This window comes from Carlito syrichta, unplaced genomic scaffold (assembly GCF_000164805.1).
Source record: "Carlito syrichta isolate Samal-C Ts95f unplaced genomic scaffold, Tarsius_syrichta-2.0.1 Scaffold170277, whole genome shotgun sequence".
Taxonomy (NCBI): Eukaryota; Metazoa; Chordata; class Mammalia; order Primates; family Tarsiidae; genus Carlito; species Carlito syrichta.
Window position 1 is genome coordinate 65024 of NW_007114373.1, and position 15836 is coordinate 80859.

The 15836-nt window shown below is 46.5% G+C and overlaps 1 protein-coding gene across 1 annotated transcript in view; it reads left to right on the forward strand.

The window, feature by feature from the left end:
- Positions 1-9856: 9856 nt before the first annotated feature.
- TOP1MT (topoisomerase (DNA) I, mitochondrial) overlaps positions 9857-15836 on the forward strand; it is a 46640-nt gene continuing 40660 nt past the window's right edge. The window contains exon 1 of the mRNA XM_021709278.1: positions 9857-9874. The gene's annotated coding sequence lies outside the window, so the exon portion shown is untranslated. The remainder of the gene's footprint in view (positions 9875-15836) is intronic.

The window sequence follows — 15836 nt, forward strand, 5'->3', positions numbered from 1 at the left end:
CGTCGCGCCGCCCGGCTACTCCCGCACTCGGTGTCCCTGGGGTCTGTCTGGCTACAGCTCCGGCAGCGCTCCGCAGCGGTCCGAGGCCGCCCGCACCACCCAGGCCGCTGGACTCTTCGGTACCCTCGCGGATCCCGGACTGTCCTCTCCTGGGGGGCGGGGGTGGCTCGGCGCTGCTGGGCAGGGCGCGGGCCCAGCATGCGAAAGTAGCCGCTGCCCAATCGGCAGTGGTAACTGCTCCGACGGATAGCAACTAAAGCCAACCAGAGTGAAAGGGAGGCGGGCTTCGGATAGCTAGCCCCGCCCCGCCCGCGGGGTCCCGGAATTTGGTAACCCTTGGCAACCACGGCGCGAACTCCGGGCGGCCGGCGGGCAGCGCGCACTGCGCATGCGCCGTGCCGTCCGCGCCCAGATCGGGCTGCAGCAGCTGAACGTGCGGAAAAAGTTAGGGAAAAAGAGAAAAACAGCTCGGAAAGTCCAGCGCTGTGTCAGTGCAGACCGGGCCGACTCGGCGCGCTTCGCTCGTTTACTCCCTTTGCAGGAATTCTCGGTGTTTGCTCGCCCGCGCCGCTTTATCCCGTCACTCCGACAACGGGACCCTCTAAGAGGATTGTTCCAAAAATGTTTACAATTTTTTTTAACGGTTTTGTTAGAGACAAGTGCTTCTGCGAGTTCTTAGACAATGCCTGCATTCTTCTCTTTGCCCAGCAGAGCGGAGGAACCGGGCCAGGCCCCAGCTCAAGGCACTGTCATAGTCATACTTCCATAATCTCCTTCCTCAATCTGCCTCCTTTCAGACCGTGCCTGCATCCAGAACCAGCTTCCAGAACCTCCCTCTGAAACCCACCTGCTTTCAGAACCTGATTCCAGAACAGTTTTATAGAACTTACAAAGGTGCCTTCAGAATCCATTTGTAGTACCTGCTTGTTTCCACAACAGACCTACTTCCAGAACCTGTTTCCACGACTGACCTGTTTTCAGAACCTACTTCCAGAACCGACTTGCCTCTAGGACCACCTGCTTGTAGAACTGGGCCTACTTCTAGAACTGGACTTTTTCCAGAGCCTGCACTGCTCTCTGCAGAGCTTGCCCAGCAATGTGCCTCTTTTCATATGTCCCTAGGTTTCTGGGGACTCGAGCCCATTCAGATTTCATGTGGGGCTCACCTCACCTCAGAACGTACCCTTTGTAGGACAGGAAGACCAGGACAGGGCACAGGCAGTTACCACAGCTCCTCTTTACCAAGTTCCTCTAATGTCCTGGTCTTGTGCATGTTAACTACCCCGCTGTGGGCACTGCCATGCGTTGGTAAAACCCTGAGTTTGTTCTCTTGCCTGGACTCCCTGCCCCCACAACAAGTACACCTGACCCTGTTATCCTCAGATCTAAATCCTGTAGGCTAAGCTCTGTGGCCTGCTCTGGCCATCTGCAGTGGGTCCCTCTCAGCAGCAGCTCTCTCATCAGGTCTCTCCCAGCCATGCCAAAACTCCTGGCCAGGACTTGTCCTCCTCTCTTGGCCTTTTGGGGTCCTCATGGTGTCTGCTCCCCTGGAGGACTTTCAGCTTGTCATCTACCTGCTGGTTCCTCCATGTCCTTGTTACTTCTGCCTGAATTGCACAGGCTACATGAGATTTTGCCCACCCCTTCCACTGGCAACCGGTGGCCCAAGCTTACCTGTGGGCCTGAGGATGGGATGGTGCTTTGTAAGTTCACGGTGAGCTTGCTTGTGTAGGGACTTCCATGTGGACCATCTCCTTGTAGGCCTGTGACGATCTTATACCAGCAAACAGAGACTCAAACCCTCTTAGCAGGTTTAGAATCTCCTATGTGTAGTGGAGCCATTTTCAGTGTTCTTCAGCAAGCATGTGCAATTGAAATAGTATCCAGTTCTTAAATATTTGTTTTACTCAGCAGTTTTGCAGGGCTTTGTGGATAAGTAGGCAGAGGCCATTAGGGGATTAGAAGTGGCTCTCCAACTTTGAGGGTCATAAAGACTCCCCCCCATATCCCCACCCCCTGGTAGCTTGTTTCTCGAAGGAAAAGATTTTCAAATGACAATTTTATACTCAGTTAAAAATCAGCCTGGAGGGTAGAATAAGGATATTTTCAGATATGGAATTCGGTCTTAGAATTTTTCTTTCCCATTCACTCTTTCTCTGGAAGCCACTGGAAGATGAGTACCAACATAATGAGTGACTAACAGCCAGTCCTCTGTTAGACAGGAACTCTGATATTTAGCATTTGCTGATTTCCTTGGTGTAATTACCCTCACCAAGGCTGATTCAAGCTGACAACGTGAAGTCACTGAGCAGAGTTGGGAAGAGGTGACTGCCGTGCAAGCAGTTCCAGCACTACTGGATTGAACCAAAGATGGAGAAGACTGAAATAGAAAGCAGGCATTCTACCCAGAAGAGGACTGGAGGAGATTTCTGGGGTGAGGGGAGTTCCAGGGAGTCAGGAACCACCAGGCTGGTGGGCAGCAGGTCAGAAGTACATTCTCCAAGAAGACAAAATCGATAGATTACCTGATGTGTTTGAACATACCGTGAGGAGACTTTACCAATTGTCATAAAACTTGGGGTTGAATTAACGAAAAGTACTGTGATATGAATATATATATTTCATATATATAAGCTTTCATCCATGGTTCCTGGCTCATAATTCCCATAACCTTTGTTAGTCTTTTGTTATAATGTTGGGGCATTTTGGGACTCAGAAAAGAGACTTGCTCTCTCTGACCTTCTCCTGCCCTCCTTTCACCTGTCCGAGGCTGGACTCTAATCTGATTGTGGACCAAAAGACCTTCATACCACGGAAGAAGGAATGCTACATAGGCCAAGAAAAGCCTGGACAGGGATTAGATCGTGTGCCTTTTGTCCAATCACACTTCTACATAGCTGCCAACCATGCCTATGTAATGAAGCCTCCATAAAAACCCAAAGGACAGGTTTGGAGGGGCTTCTGAAGAGCTGAACATCTGGAGGCTCCTGGAGAGGGGAACTCCAAGGGAGGGCATGGAAGCTCTACATCCCTACCCCCATACCTCGCCCTACACATATCTTCATCTATATCCTTTGTGATATTCTGCATAATAAACCAATAAGTGTAAGTAGGTGTTTTCCTGAGTTCTGTGAGCCACTCCAGCAAATTAATCACACCTAAATTAGGGGCTGTGGGAACCCTAACTTGAAACCACTCAGAAGTTCCAGAGGCTCAGACGTGTGACTGGTGTCTGAAGTGGGGGGCAGTCTTGGGAACTGAGCCCTCAGTCTGTGGAATCTGATGCTACCTCTAGGTAGACAGTGTAAAAATTAAACTGGAAGATGCCCAGCTGGTATCTGAGGCGGGGTGTGTGTGTAAACCCCTATTCACATTTGTTTGGTTGCAGAAGTCTTCTGTGTTGGTGACTGTTGTGATGGTGGTGTGAGAGCAGAGGGAAAACACCATTTGAGAATTTTCACCAAACAAGTACATACAAAAACAATGCAACATCAACAAAATAAGACAGTTGTTAACTCTAGGGAAAATAAAAAGCTGGGAAGGAAATAAAACATAATCATTGAATATTACCTGATTCAGCCATTTATTTCTTTTTCATTGTCATAATAATGTAAACACTGGCTACCGGTCCCAGTACAACTACAACGTGATTCTGTCAGGAGGAGGGGAGGGACAAATGATGAGGAAGATGCTGGAAGTGGAGGGTGAGATGCCTTAGCCGCCTAGGGTATATCAGTAGGTAATGCTTGAATTAGAAAAGAACAGAAGCAGGAGGAAAGCATGTTGGGTAGGACGTGGAATTAAGTACCAAATCATCTGCTCAAAATATTCCAAGGGAGGGGGGAGGGAGAAGAGAGCAATTGAGGTGGGTGGGAGACTGCTGTCAGCTAGGTAGTTCTTGTGAAACCACTGGGTTTGTTAAGCTGTGTGCATGTATACCTTTGATAACAGTGCAATCCCAAAGCTTGTTTTTAGAGTGGATGTCTAGAAATCAACAACAAAAAAATGTAACTATTTGGAGCAGGGCATGGTGGCTCACGCCTGTAGTTGCAGCTACTTGGAAGACTGAGGTGGAAGGATCACCTGAACCCAGCAGGTAGAGGCTGCAGTGGCCACGAACGTGCCACTACACTCCAGTCTGGGTGACAGAGACTTCAAATTTAAAAAAAAAAGTTGATAGAACAAACTGCAGAATAATGCATGTGGGAAGAATTCCATGTTAGCATTTTTAAAAAGGAAAGACAAGGAAGAAACTCCAAATGTATCTGGCTGTTTAAGTTTACAAAAGCCCAAACGGAGTCTGTCCAGCTCCATCCCTGTTATCTCTGACTTCTCCTGGCTGGTTGGTTGGAGAAAGTACTGCCTTTTTCTTTACATACTTCTGTATTATTGGGCTTGGCACAGCAAGAATGCATTACTGCACTTTTGAAGTTAAAAAAAAATTAGAGGGGAAAATAGACTGAGAGGTGAGGAGATGGTGGATTTTGGTGTGAAAAGGCAGAGAAATGGGACAATAGCTGGAAAGGGACATGCTGAGCATGGGGGCTTTTTGCAGAGGAGAGACAGTAAACTCTGTCCTGCTCTTATATGGACCAATGCATTGCAAGTGTGAGCCTGGTAAGCTCTAGAAGCCATTGGGAACTTGAAGATTTTCTAGTTGGGAAGGAATCTAGGCTCCTCTCTGAAACTCCATATGTCCTGGAGGAAGACCCTGAGGTCTGGAGAGACTCACTCACTGATTCACCCAAGGCTCAACCATCATGCGGTGAGAGATGGAAGCCAGGACTCTTTAAAGTGCCTGGCTTAGTCTGCAGAACTGGGTCAGCCACACTGAACCAAGATGCAGTTGAGTGAAGGTGATCTAAATAGAGAAATCTGGAGAAAGCAGCTAATTTCAGAAATTTCCTGCCTGGCCAGGATTGGGTCATGTTGGTAACTGCTCCTTCCCCAGTGGGTGCTGAAGAATTTGTCTTTGGGGTCTTTTGGCTCAATCCTAAATGTTGTATGACTTTATGGAGAGTGGTGCCACTTACTTAAATATTCCTTCTGGTCCCAAGTCTTCATTAGTTGACACCGCTGGCACTGTTTACTTACATTTGCAATTTTTCAAAGTGAGGAGCAGAGGAAGTATGCTGTGAGGCTAAAGTCAAAGAATTTAATTGGCTGTATATTTGGCTACTGTTGTAGCATATTAAGACTTGGGGGTTTGGGTCCTCACCTGTGTTAAGAGGGTACACAAAACCACACAAATTTAAGAATCAATAGCCTTAAAGCACGAAGAGAACATGATCTACTGCTGTGTGCAGGCCACTTGTCTGTGATGAATGGAGTAACAGGTACCATGGGTCGACAAGGAAGCCTTAATCAATGGTGGTAATAGCCACCGATGCATCATCCGTGGAGGTGTCACCAAGGGATGACTGGGGCAGAATCAACAGAACGTGAAAAATGAGTTGTTTGTAAATACAATCAACAATTTCATGTTCATGAGAAAGCCATTCATCACCTGGAAACCACCTTTAGTAAAAGATGCACCTGGCTTCCTGGTGAGACGGGGTCATCAATCCCACCCAAGTCACGCGGCTAGCTTGGGGTTGCCAAAAATCCCATAGAGCAGACACACGTATTTATTATTATTTGAAGACAAGTTGAGAGTCTTTTTTTTTTTAAGAGTGCCACTGAGAGTATTAGCTGGCAGTGAGTACCGTAGAAAAAGCCATGTGGGGCAGACAGAACGCTTTAAAGCCCTCTTCTGGTGGTAGGGGCCTCTGAGGGTAAGGAATGCACATCACGCTCTGGAACCGTCCCAGGCTATGTGTGCTCACATTCCTCCTGGACACTAAGATGTTGAGGGTGTACCTGGGGAGGGAGGGAGATGTTTGTAGCTGGCCTGCTGGCTTTGAGGCACAGAATTTTTTCTGGAAATTAAAAGGAAAAGGATATGGGGAGGGGACAAATTACTGTCCTTGTAGATTTGGCAGAGTGAGCCGGCATGGGCATTCTTCCGGTCACTGGTTTCATCTTAAAACAGAACCTTGGGGTGGGGGTCAAGGATAGTGCAGTACACTGGGCATTACAGTTGGTACTTACTGGGCACTGATCCCAGCAGCTGGATGCACCTGCTGCATGTTTTGTACAACTGAAGCCACCCACAGCCGTTTGTAGTCCATCCTAGTGCCAAAGTACCACTTAACCAGGGCCTAACCAGGGCTGGGTGGGCCCTTGTGGAGTCTGGGCTGGGAGAGTAGTCAGACTGGGGACATATGTGAAGGTTTACTGGTGGACTTGACATGGGCTGCAGGAGTAGAGGTGTAAAAAACTATGACATGATTTTGGCCTGAGAAACTTGAAGAAGGGTGTTGTGATCACCAGACAGGGAGGACTTGGGCAAGAACAAACCTGGAGCTGATGGAGACTTGGGTTTTGAATGTTGTGCTGAAGCTTCCATCAGTTGGCTCAGCGGGGACTTCCAGTAACCTGCTGAGTCTGGAGCTCAGGGGCCAGGCTGGAGGCAAAGATCCATGTTTTGGACGTATTCCCTATACAGTCACTGGGAACAGAGTGCTAGTACAGTTCACGATAGTGGTCTGGAAGAAAAAGGGCAGTCTGGGGCAGCAGATGAGAGATGGGCAAAGTGGCAGATAAGCAGATGGGCGAGGTGGCACCCAGAAACCTGAGGAAGGTCAAACTTCAAGGGGAACCAGTGATCAATGCATGTGATCCAGTGCCATCAATAGTCATCAGGAAAAGACTGGGGGATGCAGAAAAGATTGTTGGAGACCTTGACAGAAGTGGTCTCAGTGGGGTGTGAGAACAAGACTGCTTTAACAGGAATTAAAGTGAGCAAGAGGAGACAACATGGACACAGGAAGGGGACACGTGTCAGAATTCTTATAACTGGTGTGATACCTGGTCACGGAATCAGAGGACTGAGGGGCTATCTGGCCTTTAATAGGGGTGTGAATAGTTCAGCCACAGTAACAGAAGCCAGAGGAATGGAGGTAGGGGGCACAGGCAGTACAGATGCTGTGTGGGGAGGGTAGAGGCATCTCTGTGGATTGTTTCTATGTGTCTGTGACACAGGAAGCAAGGCCTCTGCCCGAGTGACTGGGGAGGGGGACTGGGGGAGGATGGGCTGAGGACAGGGGCAGGAGCCCAGCCTTGGTGTGTGGCTGCTCAGAGGGCTTAAGGTCTGGGCTTAACCAGGGCTGTGAGGGAAGGAGAGAGAGGTCAGGGCCAGCTTGTATGATGATTATACCTCAGGGAGATTCTGTGATGCCAAAAAAATTTTTTTTCTTTTTCCTGAGCCAGGGTTAGGCTGGAGTGTAGTGGTGAAGTGGCAGCCTCAATCTCCTGAGCTCAGGCGATCCTTCTGCTTCAGCCTCTCGAGTAGCTGAGACTATAGGCACATACTACCACGCCCAGCTAACTTTTTGATTTTTTGTAGAGATGAGGTTTTGCTATGTTGCCCAGGCTAGTCTTGAACTCCTAGGATCAAGCAATCCTCTTGTCTTGGCCTCCCAAAGTGCTCGGATTACAGGTGGGAGCCACTGTGCCCAGCCATCAAAGAAAAAAAAAATCTTAATTCCAAGGACTGTTATTCATTTGTGACCTAATCTAGAAAGATTCAGTCTGGATGGAGGTGACTGTGATGCCACTACTGAATACCTTGTTGTCAGACATTTTTGGAAAAAATTTATAAAATTTTTTTTGATATCTACCCAGTCAATTGACAAGGGTTTCAGCACAAATCTGAGACCACCTAAACAGAGCTACCCTTGAAAATATATATCATCAGAAAATATGTATCATTTATTTACCAAGCAAAAGAGGGGCATTATTCAGTGGAACCAAAGCCTCCTTCTCCCTGAAAACCTGTTTCTATTTTCCACGTGTGACTAATTTTTAATCTTAGTGACTGAGTGGTAATGCTGTTGTCACTGATGCTGACTATGGGTTTTTTAAAGAAGCATATGATATATGTTGCCTTCACGGTATCCTTTTTTGGTTATTGTCTCTGGGCGTTCTGAATAAAATGAGTTCAGCCTCTGTGTGGCTTTAGCAAATCCAGGCGCAATTGTAGATTAGATGCCATCTGTATGCAAAGGCTCCACCGCGTGTACGCCACTGGCAGGGTGAGGCTATTTACTCCACAGAATGCTGCCTTGTCTGGCCATTATTCACCAAAACAGGCAAACAGCTATTTGCCTACGTTCATTTATTAAGAAGGCAGGAAAATGGCATCTTTAATAACCTCAAACAAATGCACTAAAACTTATAAAATAGCCAAATTGTAAAGTGAGGGAGCATGTTTGTAATAGTCTCCTGTTTTAAATCCTGACTGTATGTTTTTCTGGCAGTTTTCCATCCTGTGACCAGGTTTTAGGGTCAGAAGACACCACCACTCACTGGATTATGCAAACTGGAAGCCTAGGTACCATCCTCAACTTACCGCTTTCTCTCCACATCCTATTAATTATCAAACACTTCCCCTCATTCTCTGTAGGCCTATGGTATAGGTTTCTGCTGTCTCCTGCCTGACCAAGTGAGGCTTCTTGCAGGGCTTCCTGCCCTGAGAGTCATCCTGTCAAGCCATCTCTCTTCAACATAAATGGGAGCATGTTGTGACAGTACTCCCAGATGTCTGCTCCATCACATCCACACCCACAGGCCCTTCCCAATCCCAGTACACACACACTCACACATGAGCACACACATACAGCTGATGCTCTCAGCACCCTATCTTTCCCATGCACTCCAATCCCTCCTGCAGGCATCTGAGACTTCCTGCCTGAGGGTTCTCAATGCTTAGGGGTGCTGACCTATGCCCAGGGCTTGCTGGAAGAGTGACTGGGGACGGGGGTGCTGTGTGTGAAAAGCAGCCTTTGGAGGTAGTTGATGGACATCAGAGCAAACTCACTCTGGAAGTGTATTCTACGATCTCCCAGTGTCTCAAGGAGGATTGATGCCAGGTGCCACGGCATTAACCTGGTCTTCCACACACCCAGAACTAGTTTCTTTCCCTTTACTGACTCATTTTCCTGCTCCATTACAAGAGCTTCGTGTTTCCAGACTCAGTCTCTTCAGCCATCACCCCAAACACATAGACCCTGACGTGGCACTTCCAGAACCCCACGTGTATGTTGCCTGATGCCTCCTCTCGGTCACTTCATATCTCTAGGGCCCAGCTCAGCACATGCAATGTACCAGGCTGCTAGTAGGGAAATGCGGCCTGGAAACAGCCCATATTTAAGGTCTTGCTATGTGAGCTTTTCACAAACACTCTCCTGTTTAGTATTCAGAATAGCAAGGACCACTGACTGGTCTCCATTACACAGACAAGGAATCTGTGGCCTGATGAGGTTCGGTAATAGGTTGGGAAATCCGCAGGCGAGATCGTGGTCGCTGGGCCACCCCAGGCAGAGCCCCGGCCGCACTTGGAGGTACGGTGGCCCTGCCGCGGCCCATCAAGCCCTGCGGCGACATCCCCAACCCTCCTGTTCTCTCCAGGCCCTCTTGCCTGCATCTCCTGGGTGGCTAACCAAACCAAACGGCTCTGCGGGGCACATAACCCGCCCGGCGCCTGACCTGCAACGTAGGCGTCTCCCTCGCGAACGGCGTGGGCGCCTGCACGCATGCGTGGCGGTGCCCGCGGCAGCGTCGAAGTGCCGCACGTGGTAGCGGCGGCTGCGCGCGATGTCTCACGGGATTTCCCAGCGTTTCCTGGCGTCGCTTGCGCAGACTCGGTCTGGAGCAGCAGCGGCTGATCGTCGTCTGCGTGTCGGTGTAGGCATAGGCTCCTGCTGTCTCCTGCCTGACCAAGTGAGGCTTCTTGCAAGGTGGCCCGCAGGGCCCTGGAAGAGCTACAGAGGAGGTGAGACTTGGCCTGAGGGCGCAGGGGCCGGAGTGGGGGCACTCTTGGTGACGAGGCTCTCTTCCGTGTGCCCCCACCCCTCGCTTGCTCCTTTCCGCTGGTGCTCGCACTCTTCTGCAACCCTTTCCGTGGCCTTCCGAGCCGCCTGCCTGGGCCCTGCTGCTGGCCAGTGCACCGCTCCGGCCACCTGGGAGGAGGGCCTGGGAACAGCCCTCATAAATGGAAATTCCCCTCTGTCCCCACCCCGGGGTGACCGCTTTGGGTGCGCTTGGCCCTGGGCTTTTCTTTTTTATTCTTTTTTGAGAGGGTGGAAGAGGGTCGGATCTCACTCTGTCCCCAAGGCTGGAGTACAGTGGCACAGTCACGGCTCACTGCAGCCTCGAACTTCTGGGCTTAAGTGAGCCTCTCCACTCAGAGTCCCCAGTGGCTGAGATACAGGCACGTGCTGCCATTCCTGACCATTTTTTTGTTTTTGTTTTTGGTGGAGATGGGGGTTATCACACTATGTTGCCCAGGCTGACCTCGAACTCCTAGGCTCAGGCAATCCCCCTGCTTTGGCTTCCCAAAGTGCTGGGATTAACAGGCGTGTGCCACCATGCACCGCCTGACCCTGGGCCTTTCTTTCTGCTGAAAGGCTTCCTGCTTGGTTTTGACCTTAGGAACTGAGTCATGTGCCACATGAGCTGGTCTTTTCTCTGTCCTCTTAATTTCCTGACATCGTGATCTACTTCCCTTCTCTTGAATCACCTTGTGACACCTGCACTTTACAGCTCTATTTCTTTTAGTCTGATGCCTCTAAAGCCGTAAGTGCTCGGCTAAAACCGGCAAATGGTCCATTTTTCAAAATACTGTACTTAGCTGGCACGGTGGGTCATGCTTGTAATTCCAGCATTTTAGGAGGCAGAGGTGAGAAGATTGCTTGAGCCCAGGGTTTCGAGGCCAGCTTTGGTGAGACCTCGTTTCTACAAGAAATTTAAAAATTAGCCAGGCATGGTGGTGCACACATGTGGTTTCAGTTACTTGGAAGGCTGAGGCGGATGGATTACCTGAGCCCAGCAGGTCGAGGCTGTGATAGCCATGAGCATGCCACCACACTCCAGCCTGGGCGACAGTGAGACTCCAACTCAAAACAAACAACAATAAAACACATACTACTGTACTTAACTGTGATACTTAAAAATATAAATGCGGTGGCATATAAAACCCAGAAAAATGCTCAAGACCAGTTTACTGAATGAAATTCTTCCTAGAGAGACTAATTATATGTGGACAGAGTGCCTTTTCTGTTCTCTTAATAGTGAGTTGATGTGAGTTAGCTGTTACTGTTTTTTTATGTAGACTCAGCCAGTGGGACCATCAGCCACAGGCACTGGAGCCATAGAATGTTCCTGTTGCATGAATCCAAGCTCATACCCTTTATAGAACTGTCCTACTGCTTGCCCTGAGGGCCTTTGTTATGCTTCCTAGCCTATGTATTTTCTTACAGTTGTGGATATACAGTCACAGATAAAGAAGAGGCAATGGGAGATGGTCAGGGGCTAAATCGGAAGCAGTTCTCAGTGAAGGATAAGGTTGCTCTTGAAAGGTAACAATACTTCTGGGAAGAAGTGGCTTCTGCTTGTTTGTGAATTGTGATTTTGGTTAATGGGGGTGCTTTGCCTACTGGCTCAGCTTTTGTAACAGTTTGGTCTAATTTGGCCTCATCACTACACCAGTGGAGAATGGGATTGGAATATCTCTGTGTGTCTTGTGTAACACAGCACAGGTGGTGTCTGAGCTGGGAGTCTGGTATCAGAAAGGAGAAGAGAGGAGGTGATGTTATCACTTTCCTGTACAGTTTATGTTTCCTCCTGTCAAAGACATCATTTTGACATTGGCTTTGCAGTTTCTCCCTTTGGAGTTACATTAACATATTTCTTTGATTAAAGGAAAAGAGAGAATACTGAGCAGATAAAGCTAGAAAACTCAAAGAAACAGAAAATGAAGGAGCCAAACCAAAAAAATCAGGGAAGATGCGAAGACCAGGTCTGAGTCTTTTTTTTTTTTTTTTTTTACTGTTAAAGTTTCACTTTAAAATTCACAGTCCTCATGTTGTGTTCAGTTTTTTAAAACTCATGGACCTTTTTAATGAATTTTTCATGAGTATAAAAGGCCTTTTTGATAATTTATTTTGATAAGTTAAAAATGTACTTTGTGTTCTTGTAAGGGACATTTATTTCATATTTCAGAAAAGTCAGGTTTGCCTACTGCTTGCTGCTTCTGTGTTGTGCATGAGGATGGGATGAGTACTCCTGTTCAGTCCTAGGAGTGTTTTAGTTATTTGGTACTTGGAATCCTTTGATGAGGCTGCTGTCACTCATTGGGTTGAATTGTAGTAGAATAGGAATCCTCTAGCTGGGGGACCAAGGTGGCCTGGGTTTGGTCTGCTCCTGATGTAAACATTTGTTGGTCTTTTCGGTGACCACATACGGGGCACACTGGTGTTGGTCTTAGTGTTTTCATAGAAAATCTAGCTGTTGATTGTGACGTAGATATGCTTTGAGTATAACTCTCTGTTATCTTGTGATTTGTAGCATTGCTTGAAAGAAGAAAATAAATTCTCTGTTTCAAAAGAAAATCCAGGACAGAGTACTCTTACTACCAGGTAAGGTTTGTTCTCTTTACCACTATCCTTTGTAGAGTGAGGTGAAATGGGGATAGTGAGGAAATGTGGGGAGTGAGGGGAGGGGATAAGTGAGATCACTTTTTGTCCTGAAAGTCTGGCCTTGGTGATGGAATTTGAAGCCCCCCCCCCTGTTTTTATTCCAGTCTTTGCTTTCACTTGAGCAGATGGTAAGAATCCATAGGATTGTGAAACAGGTTGGTAATGGGAACTGCTGTCAGGGTGTGCTGGAATCCAGCTCTTGCACATTGGTGTGAGAGCCCAGGTGTAATGTGAACGTCCTGGGGGATCTCTCATGCATTGTTTGCTTGTTTTTGTATTAGATAAATGATCTCATCAGAAATAATTGTAAACTTGGTAACAATCAATGTAACCACATCACCATCTTTCTCAAGAAATAGAACCAAAAATGGTTGAAAAGGCATTAGGTGTACAGTTGTCACTCACTTTTTTTTTAACCTTTGCTCTCTCTTTTTTGCTGTTTTCTTGTATCAGATGATTGTGTAAATAGCTCCCTTTGTCCAGCAGAACAAAGAAAAAGTCTCATGGAAAAACTGTATTAGGTTTTGCTTTTGAAAAATGTGATTCTATAAAGGCATCCATGGCTTGATGGCAGGATTTGTGTATCAGTTCATGGAGAGAGTCTTCGTTTGTGATTAATGGAATCCAAGTTAGGATCAGTTAGTTTGAACTGTGTTGTTTTAAGTAAGATTTCTATTCATGAACTAAGCACCTGGCCTTGGAACACAGGAGTTGTTTTATTTGATGTTTTGTCTGAGTCATGTCAGATTGTGTTTACTAATTTTCTGTAATCTCTCCTGGTGAGGAGATGGGCCGTTCCTTTTTATGTCTGTCATTTACTACTTCAACACACTGCTGTCCCCAGCTATGGCCATGTTATAATCTGTATGTTCATTTCTAGGTAGGGACATGGGTACACAGGCCCCCACCTTCCAAGTTGGTGAATTTGTTCAAATGAAAGCAGAAATTGGATTTTTTTTTTTTTGAGTTGGAGTTTCACTCTGTCGCCCAGGCTGGAGTCCAGTGGCACGTTCATGGCCACCGCAGCCTCAACCTGCTGGGCTCAGGCGATCCTTCCGCTTTAGCCTTCCAAGTAGCTGGAACTACAGGCGAGATCTCAAGTTACCCATTCTGGTCTCAAACCCCTGGACTCAGGCAGTTCTCTTGCCTTGGCCTCCCAAAGTACTGGGATTACAGGATTGAGCCACTGCGCCTGGCCTAGAAATTGGAATTTTCTTACAGCAAAATATCCCCACTGTTAAATGTTGTTGCAATTTTACTTAATGCTTGGCTGGCCAAACAAAAATGTCTGTGGCCCAGATTCAGCTCATGGGCCAACCATTTGAAGCCTCTGTGGTGTAGGCAGAAGCAGATTGGTCTCAGAGCCTGATATTCTGTCCCAACTCTTTTCTGTCATGGAAAATGTCAGCATTATGTGTTTTTAAAAGTTTTTTTTGATAAAATTTACATAACATCAAATTCCTCATTTTAACCTTTTAAAAATGTACAATTCGGTGGCACTAAAGTATATTCACTATCTTGTGCAACCGTCACCGCTTTCTAGTTCCAGAACTTTTTCACCACTCCAAAAGGAAACCTCTTATCTTTTAAGCAGTTACTCCTGAAGCTGCCTCCTTACATATTTTAAGTTCACCTAAGGGTCTCTCCTTTCACAGTGAACTGTTACCTGACTCAATTTGTAAAAGACTGTAACTTACTCTTGTAACAAGTAGCCACCTCTTAGCCAGTCACAGACTGAGTTAAACCAAAGACAAAGACTGTTTGTATACCTCACTGTTTTCTGCAGGTCACTTTCCTTTTTCTGTCCATAAATGTTATCCTGCCATGTGGCAGTCCCAAGTTGCTCTGAACCTATTCTGATTCTGGGAACTACCTGCTTCTTGAATCATTCTTTGCTCAGTTGAATGCTGTTAAATTTAATTCATCTGAAGTTTTCAACTTTCATACTTTCTTCCCCAGCTTCTATCAACCACAAACCTGCTTTCTATTTCTATGGATTTTGCCTGTTCATATAAGCAGAATCATATAATATTTGTCCTTTTGTGTCTGACTTCTTTCACTTAGAATGTTTTTAAGATCCATTTGCACTGTACCATGTGTTATTACTTCATTCCCTTTTTTTTTTTTTTTGAGTTGGAGTCTCACTCCGTCACCCAGGCTGGAGTGAGGTGACATGCTCATGGCCACCCCATCGTCAACCTATTGGGCTCCAACGATCCTTCCTCCTCAGCCTTCCAATTAGCCAGAACTATCAGTGCGTGCTACCACGCATGGCTAATTTTTTATTTATTGTCGAGAGGAGGTCTCACCAATTTGCCCAGGCTGGTCTTGAATTTCGTCAGGCAATTTGCTCACCTCGGCCTCCCAAAGTGCTGGGATTACAGGCTGAGCCACCCAGCCTGGCCTCATTCCTTTATATGACTGAAAATATTCTATTGTATGTATATGCCACCTTTTGTTTATCCATTCGTCTGTTGATGGACCTTTGGGTTATTGCCACCTTTTGTCTGTTGTGAATAGTGCTGCTATGAATATCTGTGTACAAGTATTTGTTTGAATACCTGTTGGCAATTCTATCTGGTATATAGCTGAGTGGAATTTCTGGGCCACGTGGTAATTCTACGTTTGACTTACTAAAGAACCAAAAAACTGTTTTCTAAAGTGGCTTTACCATTTTCCTTTCCCAACAGCATTGTACACGGAATCCAATTATCACACATCTTTTCCAACACTTGTTAGTTTCTATCTTTTTTATTATAGCCATCCTGGTGGGCATGGAGTTGTATCTCATTGTGAATTTGATTGCATTTCCCTAATGATTAGTGATATGGAGCATCTATTCATGTGTTTATTGGCCATTTTGTATGTCTTCTTTGAAGAACTCTGTTTAGATTCTGTGCCTATTTTTAATTTGGCTATTTGTCTTGAGTTGTAAGAGTGTTTTGTATATTCTGGATATAACCCTTGACAGATACGACTTGAAAATTGACTTGCTTTCTGTGGGTTGCATTTTTTCATTTTGTCTCTCTTTCTCATAAAAATTTACACCTGTGTTTTTTTTCCTCAAGAGTTTCACAGTTTTAGCTCTTACATTTAGGTCTTTGATCCATTTTGAGTTAATGCTTGTGTGTGATGTGAGAAAAAGGTCTAACATTGTTTCTTGCATGTGGATAGCCCAGCACCACTTGTTGAAAAGACTGTCCTTTCCTCATTGAGTGGCCTGGTATCCTTGTCAGAATTAACTGGCCGTAGATGTGT